The 18,096-nt window shown below is 44.8% G+C and overlaps 1 long non-coding RNA gene across 2 annotated transcripts in view; it reads right to left on the reverse strand.

Moving 5' to 3' along the window:
- The window catches only part of LOC148149518 (uncharacterized), a 78,565-nt gene that overhangs the window by 40,942 nt on the left and 19,527 nt on the right, over positions 1-18,096 (reverse strand). For both annotated transcript variants that reach the window (XR_015757790.1, XR_015757789.1), the window contains exon 2: positions 5,804-5,915. This is a non-coding gene — a long non-coding RNA (uncharacterized LOC148149518). The remainder of the gene's footprint in view (positions 1-5,803; positions 5,916-18,096) is intronic.

Genomic DNA, 18,096 nt, shown 5'->3' on the forward strand with positions numbered 1-18,096 from the left:
ATCCCCAAACTAATGAAATCCCACACAATATATTCCTTCTTAACAAGCGTATCAGCTTGCGTGGCTACTTTGAGGGATCTAGGGACTTGGAACGCAGGATCCCTCTGTTCCTCCACACTGCAAAGGATCCTGCCTTTAACTCCGTATTCTGCATTCAAATTCAATCTTCAACATGAATGACTTCACACTTTTCCAGATTAAACTCCATCTGCCATTTCTCCGCCCAGATCTGCATCCTGTCAATGTCCCGTCGCGACCTACAACATTCCTCCACATTATCCACCACTCCACCAACCTTCGTATCATTGGCAAGCTTACTAACCAACTCTTCCACTCACACATCCAAGTTATTCATAAAATCACAAAGAGCAGAGGTCATGTAACTACTCCATGCAGAAAACCACTGGTCACTGAGCTCCAGGATGAATTATTTCTATCTATCATCACCTTCTGTCTTCTGTGGGCCAGTATTTCCGTATCCAGACAGATAGGTTTCCCTGTATCCCAGGCCTCCGTACTTTCTGAATGAGCCATAAAGATGTTTTGACACATTCTCAAAAGATTCAATAAGATTTGTGAGGCATGACCTGCCCCTTACAAAACCATGCCGACTATCTCTAATCAAACTATGGTTTCCCAAAGAATAATAAATCCTGTCTCCCAGAGTCCTCTCCAATAATCTGCACACCACAGACATAAGACTGACAGGTGTGCAATTCCCAGGATTATCCCTATTCCCTTTACTGAACAAGGGAATAATATTTTCCTGCCTCCAATCATGTGGTCTGACTCCAGTGGACAGTGAGGGTGCAACGGTCATCACCAGGTGCACAGCAATCCACACCCTCGCTTCATGTGATAACTTTGGACGCATCCAGTCTGGCTCAGTGACTTATCTATCCTTATCTTTTACATATTTCTCAGCACATCCTCCTTCTTAACATCCACCTGTTCACGTACATCAGCCTGTTTCACGCTGTCCTCACAAACGACACGACCCTTCTCAGCAGTGAATACTGAGGCATAGTATTCATTAAGGACCTCCCCTACCTCCTGTGACTCCAGGCACAAGTTCCTTCCACTATCCCAGATTGGCCCTATCCTCACTCTGAACATCCTCTTGTTCCTCGCATAAGTGGAGAATGCCTTACGATTTTCCTTATCCTTCCCAACAAAGCTTTCTCATGCCCCCTTCTAGTTGTCCTAAGTCCATTCCTTGGTTCCTTCCTGGTACCTTCAGAGAATCCCTACTATGTGAAAACGGGCAATTTGACCCAAGAACTCCATATCAACCCTCCAAACAGTACCCAACACAGCTCCATTCCTCCAGCCTATTACTCTCCATTTGCCCTGACTAATGCGCCAAACCTACCCATCCCTGAACACTATGGGTAATTTAGCATGGCTGAGTCACCGGCTGTGGGGGGAAACCAGAGCACCTGGAAGAAACCCACGCAGACACGGGGAGAATGTGCAAACTTCACACAGACGCCTGAGGCTGGAATCAAAATGGAGTCCGTGGTGCTATGAGGTAGAGTGCTAACGATTGAGACACCGTGCTGCTCCATGTTCCCCTCTCGAAACCTGTCTGACTCTTGCTTCCTCAAACTTAAGTAAGCCTCATTCTTCCTCTTGACGAGATGCCAAAGTCCATGTGGACAACGTTGACTGCTCTGCCTTCATCTATCTTTGGCCACCTCCTCAAAGAGTCAATCTGGTTTGTGCAACATGGTTTTCCACTCACAAAGCCATGCTGACCATCTTGAATCAGCCCTTGCCTTCGTAAATATAAGGAGCTCCTTTATCTCAAAAACTCCTCCAACAACTTCCCCATCACTGGGCTCACGGGGCTGTAATTTCCTGGCTTTTCCCTGCAGTTCTTCAGCGATGGAACAGCATTAGCCAACCTCCAGTCTTCCAACACCTCACTGTGTCTGTTGATAATATAAATATATCTGTTGACGACAATGCAATCTCTTCCCTATCTTCCTACAATATTCTAGGATCGACCTAATGAGCTGCTGAGGATTGACCTACCTTTATTTGTTTTAAGATTTCAGCACATTCTCTTCTCTGGTGAGGGTTCTTTCCAAGACATCACTATTTATTTCCCCAAGTTCCCGAGCTTCCGTGTCTTTCGCCACAGTAAATACTGACAAGATTATTTTGTCTAATATCTCACCCACCTTCTCTGGTGCCACACATGGGTGACCTTATTGATATTTAAGAGGCCCTATTCTCTACCAAGTTACTCTTTAGCCCTTATTGAAACTTGCGTAAAGGCTTCTGATAATTCAAATACACCATATCCCCTATACCACTACACCCCTCCTGCAAACTTACAATTCTACCATTTATATTCACACTAACAAATTAAATCCAACAGGCTCAAAAACAAATTCTCTTTTATCACACGTGTTTCTAAGTGGCCAGTTGTTGTATATTGACATATCCTTTCCAACAATTCGTGTATGCTCCCGACTTACTGTCAGGCTAACAATATTTGGTTGCAGAATGGGCTCAGGGAGTTCTTGTTTATCAATCTGAAAAAGGTAGCTTACAGGGTCAGCAGGTAATAGAGAAGGTACGTCAAATGCTGGCATTTATTACAGAGGGAATGGAGTCTAAAAATAGGCAGGTCTAGATAAAACTATGCAAGGTACAAGTCAGACCACACCTCGAATACTCTGAACAGTGTGAGTGCCCAAAAGAAAGATATTGTCGCATTGGAGGCAGTCCAGAGAAGGGTTACTCGGCTCATTCTGGGAATGGAGGGATTTTCTAATGAGAAGAGGTGGAGTAGGTTAAGGTTGAACCCATTGAAGTTTAGAAAATGAGAGAGAAATGGAATGAAACATCCAAGATTCTGAGGGGCTCTGATCAGGCAGATGCTGGGAAGTTAGAAAATAGAACAGTAGAGCACAGCAGCAGGCCCTTCGGCCCACCACGTCTATGCTGTCCAAGATACTATTCTAACTCATACCATCTGCTTGTACATGGTCCATATCCCTCTATTCTCTGCCTGTTCATGTTTCTATCTAAATCCCACTTCAAAAGTTTACTCAAAGTTCTGCTTCTACGAACTCCCTCGGTAATATCCACTCTACGTAAAAAAAACTTGTCTCACACATCTCATTTAAACTTCCTCTTTCTCACCTTAAACCTATGCACTCCAGTGTTTGAAACTTACACATTGGAAAAAAGATTCTGACTATCTACATTATCTATCCCTATTCCAAATGTTATATTCCTGCACCTGGTCACCTGTCAGCCTATGATACTCTCACAAAACAATCCAACTTTGTTTAATTTCCTCTTACACCTAACACACTCTTAAAAACCCTAACACAGGTAACGTGCTGATAAACGCATTTTGTACCCTCTCCAAAGCCTCCACATCCTTCCTATTGTGTGGAGATGAGACCTGCACACAGTACTCCAAATGTGGCCAAACAAACATTTTATACAATTACGACATCAGATGTATACCCACTTTACCCAACATTGTGACTGATGAAGGCCAGTGCTCCATTTGCTTTCTTTCCCATCTGAAACACTTCTGTTGCCATTTTCAGGGAGTTACTGACTTGCACCAAGAGGAGAAAGTGAGGTCTGCAGATGCTGGAGATCAAAGTTGAAACTTTATTGCTGGAACAGCACAGCAGGTCAGGCAGCATCCAGGGAACAGGAGATTCGACGTTTCGGGCACAGGCCCTTCTTCAGGAATTCCTGAAGAAGGGCCTGTGCCCGAAACGTCGAATCTCCTGTTCCCTGGATGCTGCCTGACCTGCTGTGCTGTTCCAGCAATAAAGTTTCAGACTTGCACCAAGATCCTTCTGTCCCTCAGTATCCTAACTTTCTACTTGAATTTGACATCATCTCACTTGTCCAGATTAAACTCAATTTGCCACTTCTGTCTAACTCTTCTACTGTTTTGTAACCTCCTGCAGATTTTAATGAATCAGGGAAACAAGGGTTGTGTGGAAAAGGCAGGAAAGTAGAGTTGGAGAGTATCAGGTCAGCTATGATCTGATTGAAGGACAGAGTGTACTCAATGGGCCAAATGGCCACATTCGCCTCCTACATCTCGTGGTCTGAGCACAAACTCAATATATCCTGCATAATATTATGGGTCACTGCTCACAAAACTCCTTTACAATGGGATTATTGGATATTTATTAGTACACAGCATTTGATCTACAAATATGATATGATGTTATAGAAAACTATCTCACATACAATCTAGGATTCTATCCGTTACATCACTGATACTCATTGCTGTATCAGTCGGCATGGAGACCACTGTCACACACAGTTACTGTACTGCCCTTGCCATAAGTATATTCAGTGTCATGACTGTAACCATATTGACATTCCCATCACTGTCTGGTGCCTACAAAATAATACCTGCTAACGGTTGCTGCTGCTTGCTTATTCTCAGCTCCACTTTTGATATTCAGATCCACATGACTGTCTCATTAATGCATTAACCTCATCCTTCCTTCACAACTTGTTGGCTTTTTGCCTAGTCTGTTTTTTGGGACTAGATTGGGTTGGGATATCTGCTCAGCATGGATGGGTTGGACCGAAGGATCGGTTTCCATGCTGTACATCTCTCTGACTCTATGATTCTATCCCAACAAACCTTCAGTATTTACCTCCCAGCGATGGTCATTCTGCAGCTAAATCTCCTAAATGACAGTTCCATCATATCTATTCACTGTCATTCCATCTGCCTCATAGCGAATACAGGGAGTCATTCCTCAGTAGTGGGGAGGTTGAACAAATGTGTAGAGATTACAGAGATAGGGAGGCTTACAGGGACTCGAGGATGTTAGAGTTAAACAGAGTTACACCTGGTCAAGAATATCAGTGGGACAAAGGAGTTTGGGGATTGGAGGAATTTACAGAGATAGTGGGAGCTGGATTAGATTCTGGAGATAGGGATAGGGATGGAGAAAGGAAGAGGTCGGCAGATTGAGAGGCACAGACGGGGCTGTTTCATCTAGGAGATTATTGTGCATACTAACAGAGATATGGAAGGTTGTCGTGACTGAAGACATTTACAGATATAAGAAGGCTTGTAGGCTCTGGAGGCTACAGAGATAGGAAGGCAATGGAGAATGCCAGTTTGGCGAGTTGGAGACAGTTATACAGATAGGGAGGGTTACACAAACTGAAAGAGGTTCCTGTGGTCGGGAGGGGTATCGTGGCGGGACTGAGGGTGAAATTTAACAAGATAAAGATCAAAGAGTTGGAGAAGGATAAGGAGATTACAAATTTTTCACAGCTAAGGAAGGGTTGTAGGAGCTGGAGAAGATTACATAGGTAGGGACCGATGGAGAGGTTAAAGACAAATACATTGACACGGAGGGTGGTATTGGTAGGAGGAGCTTACAGGGATAGATAGGACTGTCAGGGTTTATAGGGATGAAGGAATTAAGTATCTACTGGAGAAGTTTAGGGATTAGTGTGTTAGGGACTGGACAACCTGACAAAGACAAAGACAGAGGTGTGGTGTGGACGAGAGGAGATTACAAACAGAGAAAGGATTATCGGGACTGGAGGATATTACAGAGATCACGAATACAGCATGGGTCAGGACTGATGCCTGCAATCCCCTGTGCTGTCGCATCAAGGACCAGTACAGCAGAGGTGAAAGCAGGACCCTCACAAGATGGTTGGAATGAAGCCTAGAATGTTGCTGTTCCTTGCCCAGCTCTGCATCTATGTCCAGTCTTCCAGGTCTGAATATAGAAGTCTACTACCTCCACCCTGTGCTGTTTACTGTGAGCGATCTTACCGGCTGCAGGATTTACTGAAGGTTCCAGATTTCCCTCTCCATCTCTCTCTGGCTGACTAACCAGCTTCAATGAGGCGATGGATGAGACAAGAGTTAGGAACATCCTGATTACCTGCACGAGACAGAAATAGACAGAATGGGAAATTAGACTGATGCAATAAGGATAACCCATGCAGAGTGGCACTGAGTCCAGCAGAGATCTCGGAAATCCCAGTCTCCATCCCTTGCCTGTGCTGCTGCGTCTCTCTGGAGTGGACAATTCTGTTGACTCAGGATCTAAGAGGGAGAAATACTAACAGAGGCAGCAAATAGACCTACACAGCGAGCGATACCACATGGAGAGATACTGAGTGATATCACATTATTAGACACTGCATTAGCAGGGAATTGTTTCAATTTATAACAAACGCACTGGGATAATTGTGAGGGGATTCAACCTTCCTATCTCATCATCTCATTGGCGGTGGGTCACAGACGAGGCTGACTCTCTCCCACCCTCGGGGTGGGGTGGGCAGGGGGAGGTCTGGAGTTGGCTGTACAGACCGATGTGGCTTTCCACAGACTCTGTTACACTCTGTTGCAGAAGGTGGCCATGGGAATGGGGTGGGTGGGGCGTTGGTGTGGTCATGCGCTCCTTGTGCTGATTTCTCCTGGATTCCCATTTTCCCCACAGAAAGTCTCAAGGTGCTCGACACTTTCCCAATACTCCTCCCCCACTTTGGACGATCTTGGTCCAGGACTTACCAGATTTGATTAAGAGATGAAAACAAAACTATCAATTCTGAAGAAGCCAACATTTAGAAATGTGGACACATTTGTTAAAGAGATCGCTAGGGAGTCTCCGAGCAGGAGGAGGTCAGTTGGAAGAGGAAACATGTTCAGTGTTTAATCAGATGATCGGAACAGGGAGAGGTGAAGGTGCTGGAGGTGGGGAGAGTGTTACAGAGAGGGACAAAGGCCTGAACAATGTTACAAAGCCAGTACGAATTGCTGCAGCTAGAGCTGTTTGCAGAGGTAGGGATGGGCATCTGAATTTTCATTGATTCATTCATGGCCTGAGGATGTCAGCGGATGGACCAGCATACATTACCCCAGTGCTAATTGCCCCGAGGCAGCTCAGAGTCAGCCATATTGCTGTGGGACTGGAGTCACATGTGAGCCAGACCAGGCAAGAATGCCAGATGTCCCTCCCTAAAGGACATGCGTGAACAAGTTGATTTTTACCAGATAATCAACAATGCTTATACAGTGGCCTCACTAACGTCCTGTACAGATACACCATGACATCCCAACTCCTACTCTCAATGCTCTGCCCAATGAAGGGGAACCGTCCCAAACATCTGCTTCACCACCCTGTCGACCCGTGTTGCTACTTTCAAAAAACTGTGTACTTGAGTCCCTGGGTCACTGATTGACAACACTACTCAGGGCCCGAACATTAATTGTACAAGTCCAGCCTGGTCTGCTTTACCACAATACAACATCTTGCATTTCTCGACCTGTTCTTCCTCACCTCACTGGTCCAGCAGTACTGTTGATCCCATTATACTCTTCGATAACCCTCTTCACTGTCCACATTATCACCAATTTCAGTCTCACTCACAAACTTGCTAACCATGGCTCCTGTATGATCATCCAAACTGTAAATGATGCACAACAGTGACCCAGCACCGAACCCCATGGCACACCGTTGGTCACAGGCCTGCAGTTTGAGCGGCAACCCTCTATGAACATGCTCTGTCACCTTCCGTCAATCTGTTTTGTATCTATTTAGTGAGCGCTCCCTGGTTATGTGTGATCTAAACTTACTATCCATTCTGCTATGCAGAACCTTGTCAAAGGCCTTGATAAAGTTCATGTGGACATCGTGTACTGCTCTGCTTTGATCTCTCACTCATCTCCCTCATCTCCCTCCACACTCACATTTGAGGCATGATTTCCCATGGACAAAGGCATGCTGACGATCGTTAATCTGTCCTTACCTTTCCAAAGGAATGATGATCGTTTCCCTCAGAATCTCTTCCAACAACTTACCACCCCTGCATCAGTCTCACTGGTCTGTAGTGGCTGTCGATGATGCAAATATCTCTGGGAGGGGCCCTGCAATTTTCTCCCTCGCTTCTCACAAGGCGCTGGGATACATCTGATCATGTCCCAAGGTTTTATCTAACCTTTATCATTTTAAGACATCCAGCACCTCCTGTTCTCCAATGTGAATTCTTTTCAAGACATCACTATGTATTTTCCTAAGTTCCCGAGCTTCCATGTCTTTCTCCACAGTAAATCTGAACACAAAATATTTGGTCAGTATCTCACCCATCAGCAGTGATTCCACACTGACAGCCTCATTGACCTTTCAGGGGCCCTATTCTCTCCTGAATTCATTTTTAGCCCTTGTTGAAACTTGTCAAAATGCTTCAAATTTCAAATATCCCTCTACTACAACTACCCTCCCCCACCCTTATCTATGCTGCCATTTAAGGTCACACCAAAATATAGAATCCAACAGATTTAAATATATTCCCCATTTATAAAATCATACATCTCCCATTGTTACTAAGTATCTAGTTATCATTTTTTGTCATATTCTTTATAGCACATTCCAGCATGTTCCCGACTCACTGTCAGACTAACACCGTTTGGTTTCAGACTGACTGCACAAAGGGTTTTGGGAATCCTTGTGAATCAATCTGAAACAGGTAGCTTACAGGATCAGCAGGTAATAGAGAAGGCAGATCAAATGCTGCCATTTATTACAAAGGGAATGGAGTCTAAAAATAGGGAGGTCTTGCTAAAACGATGCAAGGTACAAGTCAGACCACACCTAGATTATAATGAATAGTATGCGTGCCCTACAGAAAGACATTCTTGTGTTGGAGGCAGGCCAGGGAAGGTTCACTCGGCCGATCCTGGAGATGGCGGGATTTTCCAATGAGAAGAGGTGGAGTAGATTCACCGTGAACCTATTGGGGTTTTGAAGAATGGGAGAGAAATTGAATGAAACATCCAGGATTCGGAGGGGCTTTGGCAGGTTAGATGCTGTGAAGTTAGAAACTAGAACAGTACAGCACAGTAATAGGCCCTTCGGCCCACCATGGCTATGCTGACCATGATGCTATTCTAAACTAATCCCATCTGCCTGCACATGGGCGATATCCCTCTATTCTCTGCCTGTTCATGTTTCTGTCTAAATGCCCTTCAAATGTTTGCTCTCGTTGCCATCTCTCCCACCTCATGAGCAGATTCTACCCTCTTGGTAAAGACAACTGGCCTCATTCATCTCACTTAAAACTTCTCACTCTCACCTTAAACCGATGCGTCTTAGTATTTGATATTTCTACATTGGAAGGAGGATTCCAACTATCCACACTATTCACGCCTCTCCTAATGCTATATACCTGTACCCGGTCATCCGATACTCATGCAAAACAATCCAACTGCATCCAACCTCCTTACAGTAAACACATTCTCATCGAGGCAACATTCTGCCAACCCTCTGTTGCAACCTCCCCAAAACTTCCACACCCTTCCTGTGGTGTGTCGATGAGAACGACACGCAACCTTCCAAACATGGCTAAATGAAGTTTCATTCAGTCACAACATGACATGCAAAAGTCTGTACTCAATACTGTGCCCAATAAAGGTAAGCATACCATCCTCCCCCTCTCCCACCACATCCTGTTAGGTTGTTATTTTTAGGGAGCTATGGATTTGCTTCCAATGTCTCTCTGTTTATCAATGTTTCCAACTCGTCAATTACTGCACTTCTCTCTTCCATTTGATTTCGTAAATGCATCACTTCACATTTGTCCCGATGAAATTCAATTTGCCACATCTCTGCCCAACGTTCCAGCTGATCTACACACTGCTGCAACCTTGAACACTCTTCCTCACTATCCACAATTCCCCTAACTATCCCTAATCATTACATGCCTTTCCAAATGTCGTCTGCAAAATACTAATCAAACTGCTGACCTTTCCATCTGAATCACAGATATAAATTACACACAGACACCGCAGCACTGATCCTTGTGATACAGCATTGGCCACAGACGTCCAATCAGAATTCACCACTCCACATGCCTCTGTCTACTATCACCAAGAAAATATTGTATCCAACTTACCAACGGGCAGAGACTGTGATTTGATCTTCCAGATCCCTCTTGCTATTTGGAAGCTGTCCATTCGAAATGACTCTATATTTTGATTCCCAGATTAAATTGGCTGTCTCACTAATGCACTGACTGCGTCCTTTCTTCACAACAAAACGGGACTTTGTTCAGTTTTTTGCTGATCCTGCCTAAATCCCTACAACCCCTCAATAATCACATTGCTGTCATGGGCATGCTGCAGCCACACCTCCACAATAACAGTTCGATATATCTATTCCCTTCAGTTAAGGCTGTCAATCCATCTGCCTTGTTGCAAATGCATGGCGCGCGTCACCGAGAGAGGGCCTTTGAGGGATGGATAGAGGTCACAGACTGGGAGAGATGTTTGGGGGCGCGACAATGTTGCAGGGTTAAACATAGTTACAGTTGCTACAGAATGTTCGCAGGAGAAAACATTTTATTGTTTGGAGGAAGTTAGAAAGATAAAGCGTCTTTGATTAGATTCCAGAGATAGAGATGTGTATAGGGTTGTGGATCGTTACATGGACTATGTTGATCAGGGTGTAGAAATATTCACAGGATTCCAGGATGTCGTACATTTAACAACAGTTGTGAGATCTGGAGAATATCACATTGATAGGGAGGATGGTATGGACTGGAGAATATTACAGGGAAAGGGTGGGTAGTATGGACTGGAGAATGTTGCAAGCACATGGAAGATGATATAAGCTGGAGAATGCTGCAGCAATAAAGAGGAGTATATGGACTGGAGGATGTTGTACGGACAGGGAGGAAGTTGTAGACTGGATACAGTTAGAAGGAGAGATGAATTTATGCACTGGAAGGTATGTCAGAGAGAGTGAGTGGTGTGCATGCTGCAAGATACGTCAGGGATAGGGAAGCTTGTAGAGACTGGAGGAGAGAGTGATAGAGAGTCTTGTGAGAGACCAGATTCACTTATGAGCATAGGATGTGCTCCAGTGAGCAGAGCCTTTTGCAGATATAAATGAGGATAAAATGGCCACAAAGCAGTCACACCTATACATAGGTATATAGGAACTGAAGGAATTGAAGAGATTACACAGGCTAGGAGTGTTGTATGCAGTGGAGGAGATTAACCTGATAGGGAAGCTTTTAGAGACTCAACAATGTTAGGAAATAATGGGAGTTGCAATGGTGACAGCAGATTTCAACAATTTGGAGGATATAGACCTGAAGGAGCAATGGTACAGTAAAGGGAATTGTAGTGGCTTCCGTTTCATAAGCAATCCATAAGCACTTAAAATAGCCTGTTTGACACGTGGATTATCTCTCAACCATTCATCAGACAGCGCTGCAAATACTTCACTGGCTCTGCCTACCAGCTTAGACTGAACTGGCATGACCCAGAAGACCTCGGACCACTCGACCTGTCTATGCAAATTTTCAAATGAAATACCGAGTTCCTTGACAGTAGGGTCACAGGTAGTTAGGATAGCGAAGAAGGCGCTTGGTATGCATTCCTTTATTGGTCAGAGTATTGAATACAGGAGTTGGGAGGTCATGTTGCAGCTGTACGAGACAGTGGTTAGGCCACTTTTGGAATGCTGCATGCAACTCTGTTCTACTTCCGATCGGAAGGATTTTGTGAAACTTGAAAAGGTCCAGAAAAGATTTACAACAACGTTGCCAGGAATGAGCTATAGGGAGAGTTTGAACAGGTGATGGCTGTTTTTTGCTGGAGAGTCGGAGGCTGAGGGTGACCTCATGGAGGTTTATAAAATCAAGAGGGGCATGGATAAGGTAAATGGACAAAGTCTTTCTCCTGGGGTGCGCGAGTCCAGAATTATAGGGCGAGGTTTACGGTGAGAGTAGAAAGATATAAAAGATAAAAAGGGGTAACTTTTTCACGCAGAGGATAGTACGTAAATGGAATGAGCTGCCAGAGGAAATGGTGGAGTCTAGTATAACTGCAACAGTTAAAAGGCATCTGGATGGGTATATGAATAGGAACGGTTTAAAGGGAGAAGGGCCGGATGCTAGCAGGTGGGCCGACATTGGGTTGGGATATCTGATCTGCAGGATGGGACCATGAATGGGTTGTGGAACCTGGAGGATGTTATGATTTGAACCACAGGTAATGTTTGATTGGGTCTTTCAGCCAATCTTACAGATGGTACAATTGCAACATTTAAGAAGCATTTGGATGGATATATGAATAGAAAGGGTTTGGAGGGAGATAGGCCAGGTACTGGCAGGTGGGACTAGATTGGGTTGGAATATCCTGTCGGCATGGCTGGGTTTGAATGAAGGGTCTGTTTCCACACTGTACATCTCTATGATGCTAGATCGGCTGAATGATCCAATCAAAAATTACCTGTGGTTCAAATCATAATATCCTCCAGGTTCCACAAGCCATCCCCTGTCCCATCCTGCAGGTTCAATGAATCCCGGAACCTCTAACCTTCTGCAAGTCCCACGTCCCTTCCGACATTTGTACCATCCTCCAGTTTCTGCAGCCCTTCATACCTCTTACATGGCCCAGACTCTCCAACTCCTCCTTCCTCTGCAATGTTCCCCAGAAGGGCACTGGAGGATGGTGGGGGTTACAGAGATATGGAGGGACATCAGGACGGGAGGACTTTGCAGACATTAGGAATATTGGGACTTTAGGAGGTTTCACAGTTTATGAGTGTTATAGGGACTGGAGGAACTTACAAAGATAGGGAAAGTTTTAGATTAGAGGATTCTGCAAAAAACCTTTACGTGGTTAAAGGCAGGATTCTTAGCAGCGTGCAGGAACAAAGGGATCCTGTGTCCCTCAGGTTACCACCCAAGTTGACAGGCTGTTAAGAAGGCGGATGGTGTGTTGGCTTTCATTAGCAGGGGGATTGAATTTAAGAGATGCGAGATTTTGCTGCAGCTCTACAGAACCCCAGTTAGACCACACTTCGAATATTGTGAACAGTTCTGTTCGCTTCATTATAGGAAGGATGTGGAGCTTTAAAGACAGTGCAGAGGAGATTTAGCAGGATGCTGCCTGGACTGGATGGCATGCCCATAGAAGGTAGATTGTGGAAACTAGGGCTTTTCTGATCAGAGCGAAGGAGGAAGAATGGTGACATGATAGAGGTATACAGGGGAAAGAGAGGCATAGATAGAGTGGATAACCAGAGACTACTTCCCATGGCGAAATGGCTATCACAAGGAGACATAAGTTTAAGGTAATTGGCGAAAGGTTTGGCTTAGATATCAGAGGGCTATGGGCCAGGTGCTGGCAGGTAGGACGAGATTGGGTTGGGAAATCCTGTCGGCATGGAAGAGACTGGTACGCTATTTACACAGAGTGTGGTGGGTGCGTGGAATGGACTGCCAGCCATGGTAGTAGATTCAGACACATTACAGACATCTAAGCAACTCTTTGATAGGCACATCAATGATAGTAAAATGTAAGGTATGTAGGTTAGTTTAGTCTTCAGAGTAGGATAAAAGGTCAGCACAATATTGAGGGCGGAAGGGCTTGTACTGGAATGTGCTATTCCATGTTCTAAATAGCAAGGGTTATGATGGCAGCAAGAGGTTTCGGGAAGCAGGAGAGGATGCGATCTGAATGAAGTGACACAATAGGAGGCGTTGCTAAGGTTGTATGAGGTAACAGAGTCAGCAATGGTCTGATCTGGAGCAGATAACCCAGACTGGGAGGGGTGTGGGGACTGGAGGTGCTTTCACAGGGAGGGAGGAGCATAGACCCACAGGAGGTTACAGAAATGTAGAGAGCTATCGGGTCTACAGGAGTTCATGGAGATGGGAGGTTGGGAGGAATGGTGCAGTTTACAGGGCTAAGGATGTTGGTAGGATGGGGTATTTTACACAGACAGGAATGTTTCAGGTGAATGGATCTGAGTACAGAGATAAAGTGGGTTGTGCAGATTGGAAAAACAAATAGACATATGGAGGGTAGTCGTGACTGAAGATGTTTATATTTACAGGAAGGCTTAGGTTCTGCAGATTATTTAGATAAAGGGGGTGTGGAATCATACAGATTTTCCAAGTGATAAAGACAGCAATTTTGGTTGGAGACATTTTCACAGATAAGGGAGCATTAGTAACCTCCTGGAGTTTGGTCAAAGTACATAGAACATAGAAGAATACAGCGCAGTACAGGCCCTTGGGCCCTCGATGTTGCGCCGATCCAAGCCCACCTAAACTACACTAACCCACTATCCTCCATATACCTATCCAATGCCCTCTTAAATGCCCATAAAGAGGGAGAGTCCACCACTGTTACTGGCAGGGCATTCCATGAACTAACGACTCGCTGAGTGAAGAACCTACCCCTAACATCAGTCCTATATCTACCCCCCCTTAATTTAAAGCTATGCCCCCTTGTAATACCCGACTCCATACGCGGGAAAAGGTTCATACTGTCTACCCTATCTAACCCCCTAATCATCTTGTACACCTCAATCAAGTCACCCCTAAACCTTCTTTTCTCTAGTGAAAACAGCCCCAAGTGCCTCAGTCTTTCCTCATACGATTTTCCTTCCATACCAGGCAACATCCTGGTAAACCTCCTCTGCACCCGTTTCAATGCCTCCACATCCTTCCTATAGTATGGCGACCAAAACTGCACACAATATTCCAGATGCGGCCGTACCAGAGTCTTATACAACTGCATCATGACCTCAGGACTCCGGAACTCAATTCCTCTACCAATAAAAGCCAGTACGCCATATGCCTTCCTCACCGCACTATTTACCTGGGTGGCAACTTTCAGAGATCTGTGTACATGGACACCAAGATCCCTCTGTTCATCCACACTACCAAGTATCCGACCATTAGCCCAGTACCCCATCTTTTTGTTATTCTTCCCAAAGTGAATCACCTCGCACTTAGCTACATTGAATTCCATCTGCCACCTTTCTGCCCAGCTCTGCAGCTTCTCTATATCCTGCTGTAACCTGCCACATGCTTCCTCACTGTCAACAACTCCTCCGACTTTCGTATCATCCGCAAACTTGCTCACCCAACCTTCTAACACCTCTTCCAGGTCATTTATAAAAATGACAAACAGCAATGGTCCCAAAACAGATCCTTGCGGAACACCGCTAGTGACGGCACTCCATGAAGAAACTTTGCCATCAACTACTACCCTCTGTCTTCTTCCATCCAGCCAATTCCTAATCCAAACCTCCAATTCACCCTCAATGCCATATCTCCGTATTTTCTGCAGTAGCCTACCATGGGGAACCTTATCAAACGCCTTACTAAAATCCATATATACCACATCTACCGCTTTCCCCTCATCAACCTCCTTCGTCACCTTTTCAAAGAATTCAATAAGGTTTGTGAGGCACGACTTGCCCTTCACAAAACCATGCTGACTATCCTTGATCACATTATTCCTATCCAGATGTGCATAAATCCTATCCCTTACAATTCTCTCTAAGACTTTGCCCACAACAGAAGTGAGACTCACCGGCCTATAGTTACTAGGGCTATCCCTACTCCCCTTTTTGAACAAGGGAACCACATTTGCTATCCTCCAGTCTTCTGGGACTACTCCTGAAGACAAAGAGGACATAAAAATCAAGGCCAATGGCTCTGCAATCTCCTCCCTTGCTTCCCAGAGAATCCTAGGATAAATGCCATCAGGCCCAGGGGACTTATCAATTTTCACCTTTTCCAGGATTTCCAACACCTCTTCTCTACATACCTCAAAGCCATCCATTCTACTTATTTGTGACTCAGTATTCTCATCTACAACAATGCCCTGTTCCTGAGTAAATACTGAAGAAAAGTATTCATTCAGTGTCTCCCCAATCTCTTCCGCCTCCACACGCAACTTCCCACTACTATCCTTGACTGGACCTATTCCTACCCTAGTCATTCTTTTATTCCTAACATACCTATAGAAAGCCTTAGGGTTTTCCCTAATCCTATCGACTAAGGACCTTTCATGTCCCCTCCTTGCTGCTTTTAGCTCTCTCTTCAGGTCCTTCCTGGCTACCCTATAACTCTCAATCGCCCCAATTGAACCTTCACGTCTCATCTTGAGATAGGCCGCCCTCTTCCATTTAACAAGGGATTCCAATTCCTTATTAAACCACGGCTCCCTCGCACGACCCTTTCCTTCCTGCCTGACAAGTACATAATTATCAAGGACACTCAATAGTTGTCCCTTGAACAAGTTCCACATATCCTTTACACTCTTGCCTTGGAGTCTACTTTTCCAAGCCACACATCCTAAGTCATGCCTCACCGCATCATAATTTCCCTTACCCCAACTATAACTCTTGCCCTGTAGTACTCACTTATCCCTCTCCATCACGAGTGTAAAAATCACCGAATTATGGTCACTATCCCCAAAGTGCTCACCTACCTTTAATTCTAACACCTGGCCTGGTTCGTTACCCAGAACCAAATCCAGTATGGCCTCACCTCTTGTTGGCCTGTCTACATATTGTGTCAGGAAACTCTCCTGCACACATTGAACAAACACTGACCCATCTAACGAACTTGAGCTATAGCTTTCCCAATCAATATCAGGAAAGTTAAAGTCCCCCATAACAACCACCCTATTACTGTCACTCATCTCCTGAATCACCTTCCCAATCCTTTCTTCAATGATTCTAGGACTATTAGGAGGCCTGTAAAAGACTCCTAACAGGGTGACCTCACCTTTCCTATTCCTAACCTCAGCCCAAACTACCTCAGATGGCAAGTCTTCATCCATCGTCCTTTCCACCGCTGGGAAGTGGGAAGGATTGTAGGGGAGGGTGATGTTTACACATGTAAGAGCTGGAGAAGATTATGGGAATGAGTTAATGGATAGAGACACTGGAGTAGCTTACATTGACAGGGTGGGTGCTGGCAATGAAAAGATACCATATAGATAGTGGGTCTTGTAGGAACTGTATTGAAAGAGTCACAGGCATTGGAATGACTTCTGCAGATTGGGAGTGTTACAGGGACTGACAGGATTGTAGGGTCTCCACAGATTGATCGTATCTTTAAGAATAGAAGAGTTTATGTAGATACGGAAATCTTAACCCCAATGTATGCAGTCTTCATTTCAAGACCAGAGCCTTATTATCCCACATCAGCCAACGATCCCTAACCCTGCCAGTTTTTTCCCTTTACCCCTATGGGGCATTCGGGTCCTGGATTCTTGATATCACACTTTGAAAAGCATCCCATTTGCCAGTTGTTCTTTTTCCTTCAAACAGACCCACCCGATCGATTAGAATCATAATGTGGAGGTGCCGGTGTCGGACTGGGGGTGGACAAAGTTAAAAATCACCCAACACTCGGTTCCAGTCCAACCGGTTTATTTGAAAGTACTAGCTTTCAGAGCACTGCTTCTTCATCAGGTAGTTATGGAGCACAATCCTAAGGTACAGAATTTATAGCAACAGGATGGCAGTGTCATGGAATATAATATCAAACAAATTTAGTTTAAGCCTTTCATCTGTTACAGTGATCACCAGTGCTTCAAAGCGAGTTGGATTATAACTGGGCGTTGTGCAATTTTAAATTCACAGCATTGACGCCTGCCAAATCCTGCAGAATGGCCCCAAACCTGGCCCTGTTTCAGTTTTCCTCTTCAATCTGTGGACCTGCTGATCTTTCTCCATAACTATGTTAAAACCAAGACAGTTGTGGGCACTGGACCCAAAGTGCTCTCTGAATGAGGGAAGGTCCAGTGTTGCACCTACCTGAGTAGAGTAGGGCCCTCTGCATATTGATTTAGGAACCTTCCTTGGACACATTTGCAAAATTGCCCTCCGTCCAGGTCTTTTTATACTAGAGGTGGCCCAGTCAATACAGGGAATATTAAAATCTCCTCTATTATTCCTATAGTTATCTGCAATCTCTATACACAGCTGCCTCTCTGGTATCTGTTGGGTCTACAACAGTCTACAATACAGTCCCAACAAAGTGACCACCCCCCTTCTTCTCTCTAACTTCTAACCATGTGGAATTTTAAATGAATATATGTTTTAAAATTGGAATTAACAGTCCATAAATAAGTATTGATAAAAATCCAAACAATTGACCTTCAGAGAAAGACAACAGTTAACTCTCATGTGGTCTGCACAACATACCCACAGCAAAGTGTTTGCCTTTCAATTACCCTGTGAAATGGGCGAGCCAGCAGCTTAGCTCAAGGGCAGCAGGGATGGGCAATAAAGGCTAGTC

Source organism: Chiloscyllium plagiosum, unplaced genomic scaffold, assembly GCF_037043375.1.
Source record: "Chiloscyllium plagiosum isolate Xiang-an unplaced genomic scaffold, Cpla_swu_hap1 HiC_scaffold_8, whole genome shotgun sequence".
Lineage (NCBI taxonomy): Eukaryota > Metazoa > Chordata > Chondrichthyes > Orectolobiformes > Hemiscylliidae > Chiloscyllium > Chiloscyllium plagiosum.